The following is a 14,417-nucleotide window of genomic DNA, read 5'->3' as shown; positions in this document are numbered from 1 at the left end:
TTATGACAAGAAACCAAATGTTAGTTATTTAAAAATATTTGGAAGTAGATGTTGTGTTCACAAAGATGACAGAAATGGAAAATTTGATCAGAAAAGTGAGGAAGGAACATTTCTTGGTTTTTCCTCTAGGAGTAAAGCATTTAAATGTCTGGTCAAATCATCTAACAAAATAGTGGAAAGTACAAATGTGAAAATTGATGAATTTGCAGAAAGGAATGATGAAGGAAACTCCAAAGAACCAGAAGATTATGAAGAGCTTGTATATGTACAATCGAGAAGTCTAATCGAGAAAGCTGATGAAGAAAATACTTAGCTACCGAGTGATGAAGAAGACCATATAGAGCCTACCGAGCCTATATTAGCAAAATATGTCAGAAGAAATCATGAATCAAGTCAGATTATATGAGATAAGGATGCTCCAGTGATGACAAGGAACAAACTGAGACAGGACACATGTCTGATATCCGAGTTTGAACCGAGGATAGTAAAAGAGGCATTAAGCAATGAAGATTGGGTGAATGCTATGACATAAGAGATTGAACAAATCAAGAAAAATGAAACATGGGCACTGGTCCCAAGACCAAAAGAGAAAAATGTAATCGGTACAAAGTGGATTCTTCAGAAATAAGCTAAATGAAAAAGGTGAGGTCATTCAGAATAAAGCAAGACTAGTTTGCAAAGGTTATGCTCAAGAAGAATGAATAGACTATGGTGAGACTTTTGCACCTGTGGCAAAACTTGAAGGAGTGAGAACATTGTTGGCATATGCTACTTAAAAAAATTTCAAGGTATATCAAATGGATGTTAAATCTGCATTTTTGAATGGTGTACTAGAAGAAGAAGTCTATATTGAACAGCCTGAAGGATTTATTGAAGAGAAGAATAAAAATTAGATATGTAAGTTGAACAAAGCTTTATATGGCCTAAATCAAGCTCCCAGAGCATGGTATGAAAGGTTTCACTCTTACTTAATCAAGATTGGATTTATGAGGACTAGTAAAAACAACAACATGTATATGAAGAATGATGAGGATAATGGAATATTGATTTCAGCCATATTTGTTGATGATATTATTTTTTGTGGTAAAGATTCTTTATGCAAGAACTTTGGAAATGAAATGTGCAAAGAATTTGAGATGTCATTAATCGGTGAAATAAAGTATTTTATAGGTTTACAGATACTGCAAATGAAAAATGGGATTTTCATTACTCAATCGAAGTATATAAAGGAAATCTTGAAGAAATTTGGAATGGAGGATTCTAAACCTGTAAGTACTCCTATGACTACTAATTGTAAACAATCAAAGAATGATGAATCTGCATCTGTTGGTGAGACACTTTACCGATCTATGACTGGAAAGTTGCAATATGTAGTTCACAGTAGGCTTGATATAGCACATGCAGTAGGTATAGCTACAAGATTTTCTGCAGATCCCAAAGAAACCCATATGACAACGATCAAGAGAATTTTCAGATACTTGAGAGGTACTAAAGATTATGGTTTACTATATAAAAAGAGGAATGATTTTGACTTAAAAGTCTATACTAATGCTGATTGGGTAGGAAATATTGATGACAGGAAAAGCACAAGTGGTGGAGCTTTCTTTTTGGGAGAAAGACTAGTGAGTTGGCTTAGCAAGAAATAAGGATGCATTTCACAATCAACAGCTGAAGCTGAATATGTCACTGCAACATTGAATTGTAGGAATATAGCATGGATCAAACAACTATTGGAAGGTATGAATGAGACAGTTACCGAGCCAGTAACTATATTTTGTGATAATACAAGTGCTATTAACATTTTAAAGAATCTGGTAATGCACTCTAAGACAAAGCATATCTCTATAAAGTATCATTATCTAAGAGAAGAAGTTCAAGAAAATAGATTTGTGCTGGAGTATGTTAGCACAAAGGAACAAATAGCAGACATCTTCACAAAGGCACTGCCAAGGGACACTTTTGAGTATCTCAGAAGTAAGTTAGGGGTCCTACCCCTATCTAGTACTCACTGATAGAGTTTGGTGAAAGCATCAATTCTATGACTCTACAGAATACTATTTGTGAGTTGATGCTGATTTACGCACTTTAGAAGGTCGTCTAAACTTGTGTAGGAAACAATGAATGAAGACAAGATGCCCTGACTGAGACTAAGATAATACATTTGTATATGTTTTAACAAGCAAGGATATTACTTCAAGGGGAAGTAATCATGAATTAGTTTTACTTTTGGCATTGTTGTCAAAGGGGGAGAAGACTAATGATAGGGGGAGAAGATCACAGGAGAAGTTTACAGCTCAAGGTTAACATGAGAAGAAAAACAGCAGTCCGAATCAATTGGAAAAAATCAAGTTGGTATTGCCATCAGTGCCAAAGGGGGAGATTTTTGGCATTACATTAAGTTTGTTGGTATGATGATATTGAGAAGGTTATTGGAGATTGTTGATATAATTGATAAAGGATGATTACTGTCTTAATAATATTATTTTTTCATTGATGTCAAGCAATTGATTTTCTGATTCAGTATGATGTTGCCATATCTTAAAAAGTATGTTTTGATGAGTATAAAGATGTCGGTAAGTGACACATAAAGAATGTGAAAATGAAGGGGAGTAAATAAGTTATTCAATTGGCAACTATTACCGAGTTAGACAGTGATGAGATTATGTTTTTGATATCTTATATATATGTGTATTCAAAGACTGAATATGAAGGAGAAAAGATTTCATGCATCAGAATAAGTATAGGTTTGATACTATTGTATTTTACCGAGCAAGGAGCTAGTTGGTAAACACCAAGGTTATCAATGTCGGTTAAGGTAGAAAGAATGTCTATCGAGTAAAGTTCAATATTTATCGAGTATCAACTGAGTAGTAACAGAATGCATTGGATGAATAAATACATTATTAAATGAAGGATGCCAATGAGCTAGAGATTTATAGGAGATTGGAATGTTGTGCAAGAATTTTGTTAAGGATCAACGACAATGAAAATACAAGAGTTAGATCTACAACGTAGATTGAATGGTCATAACCGAGCACAAGTACCAAGGAAGGTATACAAGTTCCAAGGCAAGATAAAACATTTTTTCAGTTTGAAGGATTCAATGAACCTAGTCAAGTTTGAAGATGTGATGGCTAAGATTAATCATGGGAAATGTGATTAAGGAGATTAAGCAGTTTGGAATTGCTTATAAATAAGGAAAAGTTGATGAACAAAGTATGTGGGCAAATAGAAGAGCAGTGATATTGCAGAGGTGATTATCGAGTACAGAAGATTGGAGATTTGATTGAAAAAAAGATTGAGAAGCCCAACAAGGAGGAAGATAAGTCTTATGACAAGATTATCTTGAGCACACAGAGTTTGCTTTAACATTTCAGATGTGAAGTTGTAGATATATTTTATTACTATTATTTATTTTGTAAGTGACAGGAAATCTCTTAATCGAGTGGACCTAACAGTCTTATTTGTAAATCCTCTAGCAAGGTAACATTCTGAATGAGTGTTTGAAATCCTTTGAAAGGTCACTTCTAACAAAGTGCAAGATTCTGATAGATCTAAGGGAAATCCCTTGACCGGGTCACATCTAGCAATATGTTTATGTAATCTTTAACAGGATTGGCTTTTAACCGAGCATACTCTAGAAGAGTATATTTTCTTAGTGGGTCCAAAATCCCATAGTGGTTTTTCCCTATTTGGGTTTCCACGTTAAATCTGGCGTGAAATTGGTCTAGAGACGTCATACATAGTGATACCATTCCATAACTCCAACAAATTGTCGATAAGAAGCTCAATATATACATTCATATCTTTAACTTGGTACTTACCTAATTGAATGAACAAAAACATTACATAATTATTATGACCATTTTACTGCAATATTTATAATTAAATGTAGACGACTATATTTAAATGATAAAATACCTAGAACAATCATTGTCAACATTATGTGCTCCTTCTTTATTGACATCCATGGAGGAATATTATTATTGATAACAAAAATAGGCTACACTGAGTAAACAGATCTCATCTCTCCAAATGGATTGACACCATCCGTTGCCAATGAAAGCCTGAGATTATGAGGTTCTTCTTTAAAGTGTGGCAGCTTTTTTTCTATGTCCATAAATGCTGAACGATCTGCAGGCATTCAAATAATGTCATCTTGACTTGTATTGCGTGCATGGTAATCCATAAATTGTGCCAAGTTGGTGCACTTGAATAATCATTGCATTCATGGAATAATAGGAATATAGTGAAGAACCTTGTGAGGAACCCTTTTTGTTATTTGAACTATTCGATATCTACTGATATGACATTCAGGGCATTCAGTTCAAAATTCATGTTTGTGATATATAATATGATCATTGGGACAAGCATCTATTACTTGATACTCCATTCCAATATCTTTCATAATGACAGATAATTCTCGGTATGAGTAAGGTAGAATATTTGATGTTGGTAACAAAAAATCACCTATCAATCTACAACAAAAAAATATAATTTGTTAATATAAAGAATATTAATGGTACAACATGATTCACCATTTATTATGACATATTTGACATACCTTAACATACGTGAGATTCTTATGTTGCGTAAACCATTCATAACCTTCAAGTTCACCAACAACAATACAACGGGGAGAAGATTTGTTTGGGAGCCTTCGTAAAGGGCCTCAAATGCCTTCTCAAGTAGAGGGACATCATGAACAACATCAAGGTCATCTTCATCATCATGATCAGCCACACCAGTACAAAATGTGTCATGGATCAATGTATTTATACCATCATCTTCAATTGTGTTTTGTGGCTCATGATCCTCATCTTCCATGGGATCATTATCTTCAACTTTGATATTCACACATCCATGTTTGTCCACTTCAAAAACCATATTCTCTGAGTTGTGTTGATCCATATCATGTGCTTTGGGGTGCTTGACCTATATAAAATTGATAAACATAAATAAACCATGACCATGATCTCATCATCAAGTGATTTCATATGTATATAAATTGTTAAAACAATATAAGGAAAAACTTGCCAATGGATGATAATCATGTCCACCTTCAATGTGACCATGCAGCCTACAATGTTTCTTAGTTGTTTTGATTAGAAGTCTTCTAGTCTTTAACCCCTTACAAATTTTGCAGAGACAATAACATTTTCTGTCACCTTTTCTTTTCAAGTTAGACCACAATCTAGCAATTGTCTCCTTATTTTGTTGTTCGTTGATATTGTGTGACATAGTCTTTCTTCACAGGCAAGAAAATCGGGCTATAGAACTAGTTATATAGAAGTTGAAATGTTAGTTATCAAATTACGTTTCAGTATAATATACCAAATTAAATTACTTGAACATAGAATATATATATATATATATATATATATATATATATATATATATATATATATATATATATATATATATATATATATATAATTGAACCAAAACCATTTAACTCTTCTTTTTCATCTCAAAACATATCTAATGGCTTTGTGTTATGCAATCCTTGTATCATATCTTAAGTTGACTAATGTCTAATTGGGGTAATCCATGAGTGTAATGTGAATTCATTATCAATGTTGTGAAGTCATCGAGAATATGGTGATAGTCATCCTTATAGGATCCTCTCAATACTATCCAAATCAGTCTAAAAGGAAAGCAACTATCCATTCCCATGCTCATGCATACTTACATGACTAATGCTTCCCTTGTGTATCCTAAACATTGGAGAGACCTTATCTGACTTGCCTAATAAATGTGGTTGTTGTCCTAATATGAAATACTGAGTTCTACCCTTGCCTCTGCATCAAACTTCTCACATTATGTTTCTTCAACAAAACACACTAATATGGAAACTAATCATAATACGTGAAGACGGGGTTCACACATAAGTGTTGGCTCTCAACAATACCACACTTCCAAAATTGTCAGTCTCAAGACTTCTCCTATTGGGTCAATCACTCATTGATGTCCACATGGCCAAATCAATGCATCTAGGCTTCGAACTCCTTACTCTAGGCTTGGAGGACCCTACACAAGGTCTATGACCACTCACTTGGTATTACAATAGAAAGAGCCTTCCTCTATAACTTTTTTTGCAACACACACATCATTGGTAATCATTGTTATGATGGATGGTCTATTAGGACGGTAAATAAAATGCTTATTCTTTTTCCACCATTTGAAACTACAAGAAGGTATTTGACTTGGCAGGGTCCCCACACATCACTTCAACACCAAACATTAGGCAATTCAACCTTTTTCCTTCTCAATGCAATTTTTTTATCTTTCATTGGTTTTCTCAGTCTAATACATAGGGATATCAGACCTTTCATGGCATCATCACATGCGCCTTCCAATATGAAGCCCTTTCATATTTTAGGTGCCTATACACTATGTTGTTGTTAAGTATTTATGTAGTCTTAAGACATCTCATGAATCCATTACATGTCCATACTTGGGTTTACAAACACAACTCTGTCAAAATAAAAACAATATCACTAGTAAAACTATGACTGTGAGAATTAATATCCTTAGGATAGTTATAGAAATTTAGTCTATTTCATTTGGTTTTGATCCACAAACCCTTCTGAAGGTTTCATAGGGTCCCCTCACCCCTCTCTCTATCATCAACCACTTCAAAATACCAATCGCTTGGTCTTCCCACCAAATTCTTCACTCTTATTGCATTTTACTGTCTAATACATAGAGATATAAGTCTGTCCTCGTGCCCAAACATGTACAAAATCTAATTGGAGCCCTGCACACAACATAATATGATACATATCATGAACAAAGGTCTTCCCACACATTTGGGTGAATTTATATGCATGGGAGACCAAACTATACATTATTTACTCCTCTTGGTAAACACTAGGCAGGGTTTTGACATTTTTTGGAAAAAACTATGATATCTTCTTTAAAACACAATGAAATTCAATGCCAAAAAAAGACAAAATGAAGTTAACTCACTTATCTACCACATCCAATCGACTTCCCATCAAATTATGATGATTTTGACAATGAAAAATGAAGAGAATCAGACCAAAATGTCTAAAAATGCACATAAAACCCAATTTCATTAAGCAAAACTCTTGGATGGCATGCCAAAGGCCTATTTATTCCCATCCAAGTGGGTTAAAACCTCAAAACACCATAAACTAAATTTCCAACCATATTTTTAAGAAGTTGCTACAAAAAATGCAAAAGTTGTCATAACAATATGACAACTTTTTTCCCAATGGACCTCAAACTTTCACAATTAGGTCCAAATACACGAATATTTGAATGGTATGGCAGCTTCCAAAGAGGGTAAATCTTGTAGACAAATTGAACTGACATAAATATTACAATAAGATATTTATTCAAATATGCAATTAACAATCTCCATGCACATCAATCCTCTTCACATTTAATGTCTCTCCCTAGCGTTTCAATTTTTTAGATAGTTATTGATTTGATCAAACACATGGCAATTATATTAATGGTAGAGTTTCAATTATATTTATGGTCTTTTCTATTCTTGTTTCTTGCATAGCTTGTCTCTATATTGTGCCACGCACCATCTCTGTAGCCTTCCAAAGTAGTCTTATGTTTGTTCATTGCCCCTTTTACTAAACTCTATAAACTACAATCTTGTATTTATTTTTAATCGATGCTTTCCTACATTTTTTGATCTGCCATCTTGTTAGAAATCTCATCTCTATTATGCTTTGATGAATGTCACATCCTATTACAAACCTCATATTTTGGCACTGGCAGAAAGGATATTAGCGAAGGTTGTGGAATATGGATTTTACATCTACCAATTCTCATTCCATCTTGTGCATATGGCTTTTACATGTAGAAGAAATAAATTTGATAAATAGGCCATATGGTGGATGATAAGTGAAGGATGTAAGTACTAAAGGTGTGGCACTAGTGGCTTTGGTGCATGAAGGTGACTAGAGGTTGTGGAAGGAGAAATGGTGGAAGTTGGATCTATGGTAGAGGTGGGAGTAGATGTTATTTATGCATGAAAATGTTAAGCTAATACTCATAAAATAGCTAGGAATCCAACTTGAGGCATTCTATTTGTTAATAAATTTTTCTACCATTGAGCTACTACCCCCTTTCTTACCATTCCATTGTTGTCTTGAGTGTAGATTATTTTCAACACCCATTATAAGACACATTATAGGTTCTTGGGGCTCCTAACCTAGCCTAGCTTTGATAACATTTTGAGTTACTACTCATGGACTAGTTAGGTTACCAAGATATGACCTTCTATTTGTGGTTAGAATGCAATCTATGACTAAGTATTAGAGGATCTTACTAACTTGGGTATCATGCTTTTATGTGTCTCTGACATGACTCCTAGTAACTATATAAGGATCTTACTAGTCCTAGATCTATGCCTTGTCTTTTTGATATGGTTCCTAGTGAGAATATATGAATCTTACTAGTTCTAAATGTCATAACTTTTTGTTTTGCATGCTCCATTTGTGTTACCAATGTTACTCATATTACTCACTTTGTACTTCCCTTTTATCTCAATATTGTAGATTGAAAATATCATAAGTCTTGGGAGCTACCACCTTTCCAAAATTGTAGTCATCTTCACTCTTCAATATCTTGGTGAAAGAATATTTGGTTTCTCCATATTTTCCCAGGAGTACATGAGCATAATTTCATAGTCTTGCTAAGAGGGGGCTAAATATTGCATCATAAGTTGTATCTCTTTATAAATATACACTAGGTTTGGACTCACTTTAGTGGTTGTGCCTTATTTATGCCTAATTGTACTTAGGTTTGAGATGCTTCCATAAATTTGGTTCATTCCCTTATTCATGATGTTCCTCATGGCTCAATTTTCTAGGACTAGGGTCTTGGGAACCCTTATTCATGGAAATTGGACCTAAAATTTGAAAGATGAATGTTGGATTTGCAAATAGTAGGAATTTACCCTCCAAATTTGAACTTTTCCAAAAGTTCAATTTGAAAAGGTGCAAGCTACATATATAGATACAAGTCTATTTCTCATTTCAAACCCCTATCAACTCCAACCCACATCTACCAATTTTTAAATCAAGCAATTCAAACCAATTGAGCATAGATCTATAATCAAGGAACAAGGCATTCAAAGATACAACTTTGTTACATCATTTATGATCAACTACATTATGTTTTTCCATGATGAAAGCATAGACTAACATGTTCTAGAAACATTAAAGCATTTTGAAATTGAGGTATATTTGTCAATTTTTTATTTATATTTATATTTGGAACATATTAACACAAACTGTAATGTTATGAAGCTTCCTTTGCTAGATACCTCCCTAGAACTGGTTCAAGATGACTCTCACACACATTTGTAAATGTTCAAGGAAACACAATAGACAAAAAAAATAGTAGAAAAGGAAGATGGTTTTCCAGCTAAAGACCTTAACATAAAACATGAAAAATTTAAGTAACTATCTAGAACTACCTCACTGTTAGAGGGGGCGTGGTTGATAACTACAAAAACAGTTTGACAATGGCCTCTCCTACTCTATCTTCTAATGAGAACTAGAAACTCATCAATGCTACCCGCGATAGGTAAATCCTTTAACCGGTTAGCTCGTTCTTCGCTGTGTATACATCCTAGTGCCATGGTAGGGGCGGGGTGGGAGAGAGAGAAAAGAGAAAGAGAGGTTGATTGCCCTCTGGGCCATATAGAATTCATGGTGGTGAAAGGGGAAGACTAAACATAGACAACCGAGGCATGGGGGAAACATTAAAAGACTTTCGATGATGTTGACCTAGTAACGACAAAGCACAGGTGGTTGTGAAATGCAGTGGATAGGTCAAGCAATGGGTGGGACACAAGCAATTCCTCATATATGCAAATCAATGAATGAAGGTGAAGATTCAGCTACCTCAAATGGTGAAGATTCTACCCAAACAATCCCTCATATTATGCAAATATTATGCAATTCCGAAATTCCTCATGCAAATATTATGCAAATCTGAAGATTCAATGAATGAAGGTGAAGATTCAGAAATTCCTCATATTATGCAAATCCGAAATGAAGGTGAATATTGTACCAAGAATGGTGAGTGTGTCATTTGATATTGCCAAGGGTTGAGCTCGACGCGAAAGCCAACGCGGGATTGGAAATGCACAAATGACTTGCCCTCTTTTATTTTTTTTAAAGTATAATGCCCGTTGTCGTCGAAATTTTGACGAATGCAGGAACTTTTTTGAAAAAAAAAAACAAATTTCATTGCTAATGGCTTCTCCATCGAAACCAAATGTGAAATTACTGTCAGAATTCTGATGAATTCGGGCATTTCTTAAAAAAAAATGTATATACCTACATATATGTATGCATGCGTGTATATACCTACATATATGTATGTGTTTATATGTATGTATATACCTACATATATGTGTGTGTGTATCTGTATATATGTATATACCTACATATATGTATGTATGTATCTGTGTGTGTGTGTGTGTGTGCGCGTGCACGCGCCTCTTTCTTATGCATTTTTTACCTCATTTAATACATCTATCTTCATTTACTTTGCAATTCTCTCTCATTTGTTTATTTTGTTTGACTAGTATTCCTAATAATTCTCACATGGTATCAGAGATTATGCTAGTGCAATGGAGATGTAGAAATGATTTTCAAGTAAGTTTGATATGGAGATTTAAAGTGAGTGCTGCAAATTTAGCTTGGTTTGTGCAAATTCAACATAGGTCTACCTTTTTTTAAAGAAATTATTTTAGTTTTAGAATCTTTTTTAAAGTTCTATTAAATTTTAAGAGGATTTTCTTTTAGATTTCCATATGTACACTAATTTGTTAAATATTTACAATTTGTCTCAAATTTGTAGTGATGTTTTTTTAAAGACTTGTAGTTCTATGAAACTATTTGCAGAATATCTGAAAGTTTGGATAAATATATTCAAAAATTTGCTAAATGTGTACAAAGATTGCTTGTAGGGAGTATTTTGTTAGTTTTCATTTGCAAATTCATGTCAATTTTGTGAGTTTGACTTGCATATTCTAAGTATGAATTATAATGATTAGAGAAAATTTATGTTTTAGCCTCATTAGTTACTTCAACCTTCTCTTTATTGTCATCAATTTGTGCATTCTAGATCAGCCTACTTTGGGTTTGCATTTTAGCATAAAGTTGGATTTGAATTTGCCTTCAAATCTACTCAATTTTAAATAATCATGTACATCTTTCATAGTTCAATAATTTGTTGTGGCATGAGAAGGATCATTGTAGTGCATTTTAGCAATCGATTAACATTGTTTGGAATCCTACTCATTTCGGCATAATACTTAGCTTAACTTTAGCGTATAGTCAAGTTTGAAACTTGCAACTTGCCTTTTCATTTCTTTGTAGGGTGGCATTAAAAGTCAAACTCTTAATGTCCCCTCTCTTAATTGGAACGACTTTAATCACACACACTAAGCTTTCACTTTTACGCTTAAAAGTGTTAAATACTCAGCGTTGACTGACATTTTCTCGGCTTAATATGTTTCTTAATCTATGTTGTGACATTAAGAATACACTTCTAGGCTTAAAAGTGTTAAACACTTAAAGTTGACTAAAATCCTCTTCACTTAATATGGTGCTTAGTGTGTGTGGTTTAAGACTGGCCCTCTTATTTATAAAATGATAAATTTGTAAAATTGTGTGTAATACAAATTTAAGGCAAAATTAAGAAAATTGAGACAACCATGACTTTCAATTGGCCTCTTGGATTTGACTGCCATTTTTTCTAATTGCTTCTATTTTTACGTCCAGTCTAATGGATTTGATTATGCACTATATTTAAATATTCGTTTTCACTCCAATTGGTCCTGTCGATGCATTGCATCATAAATTGTCATAAGATCGGTTCTCTATTATTGAATCAAGGAGGTGAAATCTGTGTTGTGTCTCTATTACTTACAAAACCATAAATGTCAAATGAATACATGCAAATCTAAAATTGTTTATATTTCATTGCATTTGGCATCAAAGCTTAGTTTAGGGCTACATGAGAGTAAACATTCTCTAATATATTAATCCATGTTTTGGGGGCAATTAATTAACATTCTTCTTGTTTTAGAGATAGTTATGGAGAGCACTTCTAAATTATAGGTGGAAAGGATCAATGGAACACATTTTAATCTTTCAAATTGTAGGATAAAGGAGTTGATTATTGTATATCCTACAACTCTTTCTTTCTCTACACACACACGTAGAGAGAGATTGCTTGGTTTAGGGTTAAAGGAGTGAAAATCTTCCTTGTTGTATTATCTTTCTTTGAGAGGGAGTTTCTTGTAGTTGATTTTATTTTAGGACACTTATGGAAATAAATTCTATAATGGAGAGGGAGAGAATTAATAGAATACATTTTGAGCTTTGAAAACTTGGGATGGAGAGGTTCGTTCATAAATTGTCTCCATCTAGATAACCTTCAAAATTACACTCCAAAAAATAATCTTCCACTAATATTCAAACCATAGAATTGATTAAATGCAAAACCTAAAAAACCACACATTGCAAGGCATGCATGCAAATATGAAATTATATTTATTAGGAAAATCTCTAAAAATAATCTGTCGTAGATATACAAACCATGCATTTTAGTTAAATGTTATACCTACAAAACTAAAAATAAAATAAAATAACGATAATCTATAAAATGTTCTCTCTAAAATAAGATACATTATAAATTACAAAAAGTTGCACACAAAACATAAAGTTGTTAAATTACAAAAAAGTTACACACAAAACATAAGTTACCATTTTTGTGTGCCTCTTGGGAAGTTGACAATTTTCCATCATAAAATCCTCCCACTTAGAGCCTATATAAGATAAAAGTATATTACAATATCAATTTTATTTTCGAGGGTAGCCCCTTGGAGGTAGTAGTGGAAAACAAATACCTAAGAATTGATTTTCGTGCGATAGGCTTAGTTGGGAGACATGTAGATCAAAGAGGATCCAGAGGGGATAGATAGCTTTACACCTTATTCAGAATAGATGCAGGAAAGCTAAGTTGTGGGATTCAAAGACAAAGAAAACTCTCTTTGGTCTGTTAGTGGTGCCAATTATCCTCTATAGGCATGAAGATTGGGAGAATAGCATGTCAAATGACAAATGATGACAAATAGAAAGAATTCAAAAACATATAATCACTAGTAGTCTTGAAGTCAAATCAACAATACCCTATGAGATTATTTTAGTAGAAGCTGGTATGTTTCTAATTGAGGCTTTAGCAATAATTTAGTTGCTATGCTATTTAAAAAAGGTTGAAAGTATGGATAAGCACCATTAGCCCAAAATGATTGTTGAAGAGGAGCTAAGTCATAGGAAAAATACGTGGAAGAAACAAAATAGAAAGTTCATGAACAAGTGGGACATAAATTTACATGATTGTCTTAGTGTTAGATACAATGCACCACTGAGAGGGGTAGGGGGTGAATCAGTGGTTCTCAAAACTTTTCCTTTTCGCTTTCCTTTGTGAGAAACACTGGTTTGTGAATCAAGCACAAAGAAGACTTACCGGTTAGTAATGAGACTAACTCAAATACACATAGACACAAGGAGACATCACATAACACCAATATATATGAGGAAAACCCAAGATGGGAAAAACCTCAGTGAGCAATGTTGTTGGAGACTACTGCTCCAATCCAATCTAACAGTAAAATACATTTACAAAGTTTAGGGCACCAACCCAAGGAGCACCAACCTCTAACTTTAGGGCAGAAACCCAAGGAGATACAACCCCTGACTTTAGGGCACCAACCCAAGGAGCTACAACCCCTATCAAATTTATGGGCTACAACCCAAAGGAGCATCAACCCCTGCACCAAGCTACAACTCAATGTTCACAATGCAAACTTCAAAATAAATAAGTTGTTATCATGTTACAAGTAAATCTTGCAACCTTATCAAATATCTTACTCTGTCGGTGAAGTACCTTCTCTCCTTTATCGACTCACTCTTCTTGTTGCTTTGCACCTATTGCTTCTCTACTAGATCTACAACTCACTCTCTACACATCACCAGTATCACACTCTGTCAGTGTAAGAACTACCAGTTCTTCTCTCCAACCGGTTGAAGGCTTCAACAAGGTTCACTCTCACTCTCTTCTTAGTTTCTCATCAAGACTCAGCTCATCTTGTTCTTACTTGTAGAAGTCTTCCACTTCGCAACAACACAATATTCACCTCTTTAGCAGCAACAAACAATCTCTTAGGCCTTTTTACTTATAGCCCAGATTTCTCACCAAATGCCAATTCAAAACTCAGGCGGTTAGGGTTTCCTCACCATCCTCGAGGCAAACCAAATCCAATCAGATCTTGCACGATCTGATCTTTTGGACATCTGAATGTATATCTCTACCAAAGTCACATCTCCTCGATCATGCCCTTCATTCCT

This window comes from Cryptomeria japonica, chromosome 5 (assembly GCF_030272615.1).
Source record: "Cryptomeria japonica chromosome 5, Sugi_1.0, whole genome shotgun sequence".
In the NCBI taxonomy this organism is placed as follows: Eukaryota; Viridiplantae; Streptophyta; class Pinopsida; order Cupressales; family Cupressaceae; genus Cryptomeria; species Cryptomeria japonica.
The sequence above is the reverse complement of the archived record's forward strand: the minus strand, read 5'-3'. Positions refer to the sequence as shown.